This window comes from Tupaia chinensis, unplaced genomic scaffold, assembly GCF_000334495.1.
Source record: "Tupaia chinensis unplaced genomic scaffold, TupChi_1.0 Scaffold000434_1, whole genome shotgun sequence".
Lineage (NCBI taxonomy): Eukaryota > Metazoa > Chordata > Mammalia > Scandentia > Tupaiidae > Tupaia > Tupaia belangeri.
In genome coordinates this window covers 480816-492080 of record NW_006159939.1, presented here as the reverse complement: position 1 = coordinate 492080, position 11265 = coordinate 480816, and the positions used below count along the sequence as shown (strand labels likewise).

Sequence of the window (11265 nt, the reverse complement as noted above, 5' to 3'; positions counted from 1 at the left end):
GAACTCTGTCACCTGATGCCTGTCAGCCCCACCCTTTCTATAGCTGTCTTGGTTCAGCTAAGCACTAACAGAGGGCTCAGAGTGAAGAGAGAGAGGGAAGAGGCAGCAGATGGAAAAACATAACTCTTTCTCCACAAGGATAAACCTACTGAGAGATATTCAAATATTTCCAAGAATTCAGAGGGTTGGAGAACTTGATCAAAAAACTTTAAATACAAAGATCAAAACTGAAACTAAGTATAGAGATAGTCCATAGAACTGAAAATATAAGATGCAGATACTCCTTGATGATCTAACTTAATATTTCATGGCAAGAACAGTACCCTCAGTATTCTAATTTCCTGAAATGCACCACCATATGAAGTGCCACATCCATAGGACATGTAAAATTTAGATTTACTTGATGATGAATGTCACTGACCTATCAGCTCTGCCACTTTGTAAGAGGGAAATAATTATTATCTGATTTCGTTCTAAAAATACATGAAAGTGTTCAGATACATCGGGTACATCGTTTATTTTTGCCAGCCCTCTCTTTTGGAAATAGACTATAAATTAAAGTGAAACCAGCATTCCTTCCTGTTCGCTCAGCAGAAAGGGTCCATTCTGATCGAATAGCAATTCTAAAGAACATAAAAATGTCCGAAACACCTTAAAAAAAAACATGCTAAAGGCAATAGAAAAGCTTTCATGCTCACATACAGAATAATTCATCATTTAGTTACCAACAGATGAACCAAATTACAAGAAAGAAACATGACATTTTAACGAATTTGTGGCTTTATCATTATATAGTGCATTTTCAGAATGGAAATTCCTTGTGAAAATGCTGTCATGGCTTATTTGAAGTTATTTAGTTCATGGTTCCTAAAGTAAGAGCTAGAAGATGTCCACCTGGCTAGTTGTGACAGACCCAAGCAGGAACATCACCAGTAAAAATGATCACTGGCTTCCAATTGAGCACCTGGTCTCAAAGCCACCCGTTTACTCTCCAGTGGCTATATAGTTCTAGCCACACCAAAGGAAATGTTAGCACTACTAAGCAGACAACCCTCAGACAGTGCAATCGGATTTCTTTGCATCCTAAACTGAACGAATAGAGCCATAAATAAAAAATAAATAAATAAATAAATAAATAAATAAATAAATAAATAAATAAATAAATACCTTGGGCAATAGGTTGACGCTGCTTCAAATTCTTTTGGGTGCACTTGTGCTAACTTCAAAACACCGACTTCCTACACTGTCTTAAGATGTTAAAACCAAACGGGGAGGCAGAGCTCCTAAAAAAGCAAAGAGTAATAACAACTTAGCAGATAGAAAGTTATTTCATAAACAGTACAGGAAAGACCTAAGACAAACACATTAGTAATAAATCCTTTCACTGTTTCCAGTTGGTCGAAGTTGGGAGCTCGCAGAGTTTGGTCAGACTGGAAACCCAATCCCCACCCCCTCTCTGCTCTGGCTGGGCCCTGTCGGTTCATCCTAATAGAAATAGCGATCTGGAGTGCGCCGGCGCCTTTTGGTGGCCGAAATGTTAGCTGAAAAGAGACATCTAACAGTCACTCTTTAAAAAAAAAAGTAATGATATACCTGTAAAAGACACGGACTCACTTACTCTGAAGGCAGTTTTCCTTCGCTAGCCGAAGCACGCAGTGAGCCGGAGCCGATTATTTTTAGGGTAGTGGGAGATCAGCTGCTGCCTCCTATCGAGTTTCTAAGTTGCACAAACTGCTCTGGGCTGGGGCGGACACCGCGACTCCGCAGCAGGAAACTGGGCAGAATCCCCGCGCGCGGCGCCTGGGACCGGGGACCCTCCCCACGGCTGCTCGGCCCCTCTGTCGGCTCCGGAGCGCAGACCTGGGGAGCGCAACGCAAAGGTTTTTTTACAAACCCTAGTAACAAGCGTTCCCCAAACTTTATTAGATGCCGAAACTTGCAGGGATTTTCCCCGGAGTCGGGATTGCAAACGTCCAAACGCGCAAGATACTCCGCGTTACTGTTTTTCCGCTGCGCTAATGCAGCACCATTTCATTAGCCACACTAGAAAGCAAATGTGGAATTTTCATTGCTTTTCACCTGAGCGGACCCAGGAAAAGAAGGGCTTAGACTACACAGAGGAACCCGCTGCCAGTGCGCACGGTTGTCTCGGGCAGCTCGGTTACTCTCTCCGCCAGCCCAGACAGTAATGAGCAAAGAACGACCCTCGCCCAAGTACCCCGAAAGTGACACTTGGTATCCGATACACGGACTGGACAAACGGTAACTCTTCTCTTGCTCCTAGCTAAAATATAATTAACTCTCGAGAGGACACGTTCAAAGTATGATCACTTCACAATCCGCGCGCAGAACGCAAGTCGTTTATTTTGTCTCCGACAACCCTCTTTAATTAACACGTTTTTCTCAAGGGCCAGTTGTGAGTCAGCTTGACATGATCACTGTTTTAGCAACTATCCTAATCTGATGAAGGGGCTGGTGCCTCCTGGGCTCAGCACGACCCGCAAGGGCTCCAGGACTGCAGGCTGCCGGATGGTCCCCAATCCTGAACCCCAAATGCCCCGAACTTCCCGGCCTCTCTGACTTTGTGGGCAAGGGTCAAGTCCAGCCCCGAAAGCCCCAGGGGATTTCCCAGGAGCGCCCCACTCTCCCCCAGAAGGTCGTCGCGTTCTGGGGAGAGTCCTTGGCCAGGGCCAGTGACTGAGACTTAAATGCGCGGCCGCTAGGGGCCCGTGGGGTCACGTGGGAAGGCTCCGGGCCTTTGAATGCTGGTCGACTGGGTTGCGCCCTGGATTCTTCCGCCGCGCTGCAAAGCAGGAGCTGTGAGGAAAGAGCATGCTTCAAAATGGGGTACTGTGAGCGGGATGTGTGCACATGCTGGAAGGCGGGAAGAGATAACAAGGAATAGGGGTGCAGATAATCCCCCCGATGTACACGCAATGAAGCTGACTTAAGAACTTTAAAAATTACTATTACTAAGGTAGTTTACAACAACTTTTTAAAAAATCAGGTTGATCGTAGAAACTGTAGAAGATGTGTGAAAGTACAAGGGAGACCAATGATACCCTACCACCACCACCAAGTCCATGAAATTCCTGACAACATTTTGTTATTTATTTATTTATTTTTTTCCGGAGAGGTTTTTGCTACAGGGCGCGTGCGCTCGCCAGAAACACAGAGAGAGAAACAGAAAGCGAGAAGTCCCCCCCCCCCCAAGGGGAGATGGCCACGCTGCAATCCCTTCTCCTCCATTCTCCTCTGGGGATCTTGAGCGCGCACGCGGATCTTGAGCACGCATGCACATGCTCCCGGCGTGAGTTTAAGCCGCTGGGTCCGGGACTCAAACGGTGGTCGACTATGTGGGAGTCCAAGGACATAGCCATTACGCTAACTGTTGGTCCCCGTTTTGTTATATTTTAACAGACACAGAGATATGGTGCATTGATTAAGAGCTAGGAGGAGGGAGCAAGCCTGATTGATACCAACCTGGCTCCACAGTTTCATGACTTTTGACAAGTCATTTAATCACTGTGTATCAGTTCCCTTTTCTGTACAATGTGACAAATCAAGGCATAATGCCTCCTAGGCTCCATATGAGGGTCAATGAGGTTATCCCTGTGAAATAGCCTTTCAATAAACACTAATGAGTATGTTACCATTATCCTATTTTTTCTATACATATTTTTATTGTTGGCATCACAATATAATTTGTCTCTTTTCAATATCTTTTAAAATAGTTCTTTTCCTGTGGTAGTTAAAAATATTTATAGAAATAATTTAAACAGGCTGCATAATATTCTATTCTGTGGCCATACCTAATTTAAAATCTATTTTCCTTATGTTGAACATGTACTTGTCAAATTTTTAACAACATCTGTAATCCTGTGATAAACTTTGTTGCATCCCCCCCCTTTTCTAACAGGTAATATCTTGAAGATATATATATATATTTTTAATGTAATGACAAGGCCAAAAGTAGTAAATATTTTTTAGAGGTTTTTGCTATAGGGCTCATGCACTCCCCAGAAAGACAGAGAGAAAGAGAGATTGAAAGAGAGAAGTCACCCCCCAGGGGGGATGGCCCCACCACAATTTCTTCTCCTCCATTCTCCTCTCTGGATCTTGGGCACATGTGCACAGGTCCCCAGCATGAGTTTAAGCCACCAGGTCCGGGACTTGAACCGCAGTCGACTACATGGGAGTCCAGGGACATAGCCACTACGCTAACTGCTGGTCCCCCAAAAGTAGTAAATATTTTTTAAGGTGGTGGATAAAGAATGAAAAATCACTTCTCTAAGGAGTTTGCATTAATTTCCCCATACTGTAACCCAAACTGTCACTGGATAATCTTTTTTTTTCTGGAGAGGTTTTTGCTATAGGGTGCGTACGCTCGCCAGACAGACAGAGAAAGACAGAGAGACAGAAAGCGAGAAATCACCCCCCAGGGGGGATGGCCACTCTGCAATCCCTTCTCCTCCGTTCTCCTCTCGGGATCTTGGGCACGTATGCACACACGCCCGGCATGAGTTTAAGCCACCAGGTCCGGGACTTGAACCGCAGTCGACTACATGGGAGTCCAGCAACATAGCCATTACGCTAACTGCTGGTCCCTGGATAATCTTTTTTTAATCTTGTAATTTGATAAATAAGATGCAGCTTTTGTTATTAACATTTAATATTCTTCTAGTATTCATTAATCTATGTATTCTCTCTGCTGCCATTTGTTCACACACTTGTCTAACTAGTAAAATTTCTGGCCATCTGTATAAACTTTTAATGAGAGAAGGATATTAATCCTACTTTATATATGAAAATGTTTTTTCAAAAAATAGTAGTGATTCTGACTTTCAAAAATTATTAATTCTATAAATATTTTTTAATAATGGATTTCAAAATCCCACTTTCAACAATAAATGGATAATCTAGATGGAAAATCAATGACAAGACATTACATTTGAACCAGGTGTTAGAACAAATGGACCTAACAGACATATATAGAGCACTCGATCCAACAATAACAGAATACAATCTTCTCAAGTGCACACATAATTTTCTCCACAATGGATCAATCATATGTTGGATCACAAAATAAGTCTTAATACATTTTCTTAAGAAATTGAAATTAAGTAAAGTATCTTTTCTAAACAATGCTATGAGACTTGAAATAAATAACAGGAGAAATCTTGAAAAACTCAGGTATATGTGGAAATTAAACAACATAACTCCTAAACAATCAATGATACGTCAAAGAAGAAATCAAAATGGAAATTTAAAAAGAATATATCTTGGAATGGAAATGGAAAATGGAAATGAGAATGGAAATGCAACATACCAAAACTTATGGGATGCAGTAAAAGCAGTACTAAGAGGGGAGTTTATAGCAAACACCTGTATTAAGAAAAAAGAAGGACCTCAAATAAACAATTTAATGTTATACCTCACGCAAGTAGAAAAAGACATAAGGAAATAACGAAGACTAGAAAATAAATAGAGATTTAAAAAACAATAGCAAAAATTAACAAAACTAAGAGTTGCCTTTTTAAAAGGATAAACTAAATTGACAAACCCTAGCTAGACTAAGAAAAAGAAAATCTAAATAAATAAAATAAGAAATAAAAGAGAAGATATTACAACTGATTCCACAGAAATATAAAGATTGCAAGAGGTTACTATGAGCATAGATATGCCAAGAAAGTGGATACCTAGAAGAAATTAATAAATTACTGGAAATACAAGAGTCATCAACCCTGCATTGTGAAAAAATAGAAAATATGAATAGATGTACAACTAGTAAAGAGATTGAATCAGTAATTAAAAATCTCTCAACAAAGTAAAGCTCAGGACCAGATGGCTTCATGGGGGAATTCTACAAACATCTAAAGAAAAATTAGTATCAATTTTTCTCAGACTCATCCAAATGGAAAGGAGGGGACACTAAAACTCATTTTAGGAAGCTGGAATTACTCTGATAACAAAGCCAGACAAGGAAACAAAGAAACAAACATTACAGACCAATATCCCTGATGAATATAGATATAAAAATATCAACAACATACTAGTAAATTAAATCCAACAGCTCATTAAAAAGATCATGCACTGTGATCAAGTGTGATTTATTCCAGAAATGCAAAGATGTTTCAACATACACAAATAGGTAAGTGTAAAATATTATAGTCACAGAATAAAGAAAATTCTCAATAGATTAATAAAAAGCATTTAAAAATTTAACATCTTATTATGATTAAAAAAACAAAACTCAGCAAATTAAATATAGAAGTATCCCCCAGGGACCAGCAGGTGGCATGGGGGTTAAGGCACTGAACTCCCAAAGGCTGACAGCAATTTGAGTCCTTGACCCAGCGACTTACTTTCTCAGTCCTCTCTCTCTGGTGAACGCAAGTGTCTTATAGTAAATTTAAAGTAATAATAATAATAATAATAACCTTAAATAATTCTATTTTTAAAAAATTAAACAATGTCTCTGAACATAATAAATAATGTGGTCAGCCCACAGTTAACATCATACTCAATATGAAACACTGAAAGTACTTCCATTAAGGTCAGGAAGACAAGGATGCCCATTCTCACTATTCTATTTAACATAGTAATGGGAATCTCCGTCAAAGCAATTAGCCAATAAAAAGAAAAAACAAAGATCCAAACTGAAAAGGCAGACGTTATTTGATTCTGTTTGCAGATGACATGACCTTATATGTAGAAAACTCTAAGAAGATTCTAATAAAATGATTAAATTAATAAGTGAATTTGGTGAATTTGCAAAATACAAAAGCAGCATACAAAAATTAGCTGTATTTGATACACTAATAACAAACTATCTGAAAGAGAAACTTTGTAAGCTGTTCCATTTTAGTAGCATTAATAATAATGAAATATTTAGGAATAAATTCAACCAAGGGTATAAAAGATCTATACACTAAAATCTGTAAGATATTGATGGAATAAACTGAAGGCCTACATAAATAGAAAGTCATCCTATGTTCATGGTTTAGAAGAATTCTATGTTCATGGATTGAAAGAGTCAGAACTGTCAAAATATTCATGCTGTCCAATGCAATCTACACATTCAATGTAACACCTATCAAATCCCAGTTGCATTTTTTACAGAAATAGAACAAATAATTCTAAAATTCATATGGAGCCACAATAGACTTTGAATAGCAAAAGCAATCTTGACAAAGAGGGAAAAAGCAGGAAGGGTCACACTTCTTGATTTCAAAATGTATTGCAAATATCGAGTAATCAAAAAAATATATATAGTAGTGGCATAGTAAGCAAAATAAAGTAAAACAGGTAGATGATCCAGGTGATCCTAATTCAATAACATGAGTCCTTAAAAAGCAGAAAGTTTTCTTTCTGGTGGTAGAAGAAAAGCTCAGATAGATCTGAAGAATGAGAAGAATTTGATGTGAAGGAGACTCGCTATTATCCAGACGAAGCAGGGCAAAGAAATGAGAGTGGTCTCAAGAACTTGAGCTCAGTCTCTAGCCAACAACCAGCAAGAAAATGGTGACTTCAGGCCTACTTAGTTTTAGTTTCCAGTTACATGAAGAACTAAATTCTGCCATCTACCTTAATAAGCTTAGAAGTGAATTCCCCAAGCAAAAAGTAGACCTTCCTAATAAGAGTAAAGCCTGGCCTACACTATGAAATTTTTCTTGAGAGTTCCTAAGCAAAGTATGGTGTCAAGCCCACATGAGTCTACAGAAGTGAGAGATAATCAGTAAGTATTGTTCTAAGCCACTTAAGTTTGTTGCAATATATTATATAACAATAGAAAATTTCTTTCACAAAGTATCTGTTTGAACTTTCGGCCATTTTGTTTTTAATGGATTGCTTTTCTTTTATTATTGAGTTGTATTTTTTTTTCTTATATATTCAGGACAAGTTATTTGTCAGTTATTTGTATTGAGATTTTTTTTTTTTTTGGCCTATTGCTGGCTTCCTTTTTAAGCTTCTAATGATGTTTTTAAGAACTATTGTAATTTCCACTAATTTCAATTGTTAATATTTATGTATTTAATAGTGCATTGACTTCACTAAGAAATCTTTGTCTGTTCTAAGATCATGAATATTTTCTCCTTCATTTCCAAAAATTATATGATCATAGTTTTTGCTTGTGGTTTGACAGTTTACTTTGGGTTTACTTTTGTGTATTGTATAAGGTAGAAATAAAGGTGTTTTTTTTTTTTTTTCATGGACAAACAATCTGATTCCCATTAAATTATCTTAAAAGATTTGTAAAAGATAACTTGACTGTATATATAGATTTCCTCTTGGATTTTCTGTTCTAGTCCATTGATCCAAATGTGTATCCTTTTGGCCTTACCAGTCACTTCTTACTGTAGTGAGGGTAGGTTCCATACATTGAGTTGCTCTCCCCTCCTTCCTCTTTGTCCTGTCCCTCTAAGACCTAGCTGCTGGTTCAGTTGGACCTCACGAACATTGTGACCATTACTTTCACCTCAAGTTTTTGGCCTAAGGCTGGGGCCATTCTAGAGGTATGTGCACCCCTCTTCCATTGACATCACAAGATAAGGGGCACTAAAACCCCGAACATACTGTGCTGTTTCTGTCAATCAATAAGCCAACCTTGGGAACCAGCAGTTAGCATAATGGCTATGTTGCTGGACTCCCAGGTAGCTGACCGCAGTTCGCGTCCCAGACCCGGTGGCTTAAAACTCACACTAGGTGCATGTGCGTGCGTGCCCAAGATCCTGAGAGGAGAATGGAGGAGAAGGGATTGCGGCGTGACCATCCCCCCTGGGGGGTGATTTCTCGCTTTCTATCTCTATGTCTCTGTCTGGCGAGCACACGCACCCTATAGCGAAAACCTAAAAAAAAAAAAAAAAAAAACCAACCTTTTATCCCAGACCTGGTGGCTTAAACTCACGCTGGGCGTGTGTGCGTGCATGCCCAAGATCCCGAGAGAATGAAGAAGAAGGGACTGCAGCATGGCCATCCCCTTGGAGGATGATTTCTCACTTTTGGTCTCTCTACTCTCTCTGTCTTTCTGGCAAGCGCACGCCCTATAGCAGAAACTTCTCAAAAAAAAAAAAAAAAAAAGCCAACCTTTTACTGTAACCTGCAAACAGATATATAAAACCAGACTCCTGCATTAGTGACAGGCAATCTGCATCAATTCTTCAATAGATTTTGGATCCTTAATACTTATTGTATAAAACCTGAGCCTATGCTCATGACAACATGGACCGTTCTCCGCCCAGTCATCAGCAGAGCATTCTTTCCTATGTAAGTAAATGTGTTTTTTTTCTGTGCTGGACCTCCAGGTGTTTTCTGTAGAATCAGTCAATTTTATGGGCAAGCTCTCTGTGATTTTGGGCTCCCCCAAACATGTAACTTGGTAGTAAATCTTGAAACATAGTGTTCTTTGATGCTACTGTAAATGGTATCTTAAAATATCATTTCCCAGTTGCTCACTACTAGTATATAAAATATCTTTTATAAATCTTCAACATTGATAAACTCTCTTAAAATGCCTAGTGTTTTTATTGATTCTTTAACATCTTCTACATTTGTGATCATGTAATTTAAAAATATAAACAGCATTCCTTTTTTTTTTCTATTTGTATTCTGTTCCTTTCTTCTTGCCTTAATACACTTTAGTGTGGTGTTGAGTAGGAATAATAAGAGTTGACATCATTGGCTTATTCTTAATCTGAGTGGTGAAAGGATTCATTCTTCCCTATTAAATATGTTACATGAAGATTTTCTATAGATTCTTTTACCAGATCAGGGACATTGCCTAGTAATCGTGGTTCACTGAAAGAGTTTGTTATAAATGGTCGCTTAATTTTGTAAAATATTTATTTGCCTTTATCATGCCAATCATATGCTTTTTCTCCTGTATTCTGTTCATATGTCAAAAAATTATTTCTGAGTATTAAATCAATCCTATATTTCAGGAATAAATTCCCATAGTCATGCTACTATCTCCTTTTTATATATCTCTGCATATAATTTATTAACATTTTAAGTATTTAGAATGGAACTTAATAGAGCTTGATATTCTGGTTGTAAATCTTTCTCATATAATCCTTTAAATGATATCCAGAGATCTTAATTTCAGTTAATTAGCATAGTTAAAGGTTATATAATTACTTTTCCTTTGTGAAGTCTAAAATTAACTGTTTTCATTGAAACAGTCTTTCTCTTTAGTATTTACATTTTTAGGAGTTTAGTAGGTAAAATTCTAGATCAATTTCTCATTAATATTTTATGGTATATCATATTTGCCCAAATTTTAGAGAGAATACTCAACTATGTCTAACTTTAACATTTCTCTGATTTGTATAGACTCCAGATGGGTATTTTATGTATATGTGTTGTCTATATCATATATTTTATATAGAGTTCACAAAATTAAACAAAGCATGCTTTAAAGCAATCACTGATCCTCTGTATATATAACAAGGCATTAGTTTAAGGGTGTGGGAGTTGTAGAAGGATTAATATATATTTCTTCAGCCCCTTCAAACTTTCTATATGAATTCATAACAAAGAGAACAGCATTCTTGCTCTTCCACTGTTCAAAGGCCCCAAGAAAAGAGGATTCTTTGGGCCAGGAACTGACCACTAATTTCCATGAAGACAGTATTTATTTGTTTACTAAAGATGGCCAACTTCTCATGGCTAGGGTAGCTCACAGACAGAGCAGGGAACTTAAGATGCTGCAGTTGCTGCATCTGCTCAATAAAATATCAGGGCTTGCTTCTCTCATGCTTCTACAACTACCATTTGTACTTTTCTCCCAAGCACTTTAACCTATAATCTCAGTATCACCACTAAAAAGTCAGATCCTCAGACCAGCAGTAGGCGTAATGGCTATGTCACTGAACTCCCATGTAGTCAATTGCGGTTCGTATCCCAGACCCAGTGGCTTAAAACTCACACTGGGCGCATGTGTGTGCGTGCCCAAGATTCTGAGAAGAGAATGGAGAAGAAGGGATTGTGGTGTGGCCATCCCCCCTGGGGGTTGATTTCTCACTTTCTGTCTCTCTGTCTCTCTCTGTCTGTCTTGCAAGTGCACGCACCCTATAGCAAAAAACCTCTCAAAATAAAAAAAAAAAAGAGTCATACCCTAAAACATGTTGGGCACATGTGTGAGCATGCTCCAAATCCTAAAGAGTTAGAGAAATGGAGAAGGAATTGCAGTATAATTATGCTCCATTGTGAGGTGCTTTCTTGTTCTCTCTCTTTCTCTGGTGAGCACACACACCTCCTGACAAT

At 38.4% G+C, this 11265-nt stretch overlaps 1 protein-coding gene across 6 annotated transcripts in view; it reads right to left on the bottom strand.

The window, feature by feature from the left end:
* ABCC9 (ATP binding cassette subfamily C member 9) overlaps positions 1 to 1924 on the bottom strand; it is a 146309-nt gene extending 144385 nt beyond the window's left edge. For 2 of the 6 annotated variants that reach the window (XM_006155068.3, XM_006155070.3), the window contains exons 1-2: positions 1619 to 1924; positions 1168 to 1283 (exon numbers count right to left, since the gene is read on the bottom strand). The gene's annotated coding sequence lies outside the window, so the exon portion shown is untranslated. Of the gene's footprint in view, positions 1 to 1167; positions 1284 to 1593 lie in introns of all 6 variants that reach the window. The other 4 variants (XM_006155067.3, XM_006155069.3, XM_027774439.1 and 1 more) reach the window with 3 other exon arrangements.
* Between the last annotated feature and the right edge of the window lie 9341 nt (positions 1925 to 11265).